Source organism: Triticum dicoccoides, chromosome 3A (genome assembly GCF_002162155.2).
Source record: "Triticum dicoccoides isolate Atlit2015 ecotype Zavitan chromosome 3A, WEW_v2.0, whole genome shotgun sequence".
NCBI classification, from domain to species: Eukaryota; Viridiplantae; Streptophyta; class Magnoliopsida; order Poales; family Poaceae; genus Triticum; species Triticum dicoccoides.
Genome location: NC_041384.1, coordinates 40935972 through 40936807, shown reverse-complemented (window position 1 = coordinate 40936807; position 836 = coordinate 40935972).

The following is an 836-nucleotide window of genomic DNA, read 5'->3' as shown; positions in this document are numbered from 1 at the left end:
CAATAAGCTTTTGGCAGTGGGATTGCTTTACAATGAAAACAGCAAGCCCGGCCTCTCTAGATTCTGCTCCCATATTATCTATTGATTGAAATATCCCTTACTAGCCCACATTGGCAACTTTTCCACCCTCACTCATGCTGAAATTGGAACCGGACTGCATCATGGAATGAATGAATGGACCAAGCCTAACACTTACAGTAGGCATCAGGGAAGCGTACTAAGTAGATGGAAACGAGGGAGAGGGGGAGGGGTGTGGAGGAGAAGGGATACCTTCCAATCTATTGCGTCAGGGTCGGAGCAGAGAAGACACGTTGTTCCCTCCTGAGCAGAGAAGAAGCACACCTGGACGGGCATACAAGCCATGTGAAGCAATACTGCTATGCTCCAAAAATTTGTTGTAGCTCGCTGACACAGAGCATCGGATTTGAAATGTAAAAAGGGAACAATACCTTGCTCTTGGTGACGTTGGTGGCCTCGTCGAAGACGCGGACGAGCCTCTCCTTAGTCTTGCGGTAGTTGGGGGCGTGGATCCTGAGGCCGTCGCGCGAGGACGATGGTGGGCACAGCCCTGAACTCGGGGTTGTCGATGGAGGAGGAGATGGTGCGGAACCCCTCCTCGTCTCGTGGATGAGTAGCGTGGCGACGAGGTCGGGGCCGCCGCCGACGCCGCAGCCGAGGCAGCGCGAGGAGGGAGGGAAGCTTAGAGGAGGGCGGGTGCGGCGGGGGCAGCGAGCACGGCCGGGGACGGCGAGCACGAGGGCGCATGGGCGGTGGTGGTCGGGTGCGGCGGGGGCAGCGAGCACGGCCGGGGACAGCGAGCACAGGGGCGCGTGGGC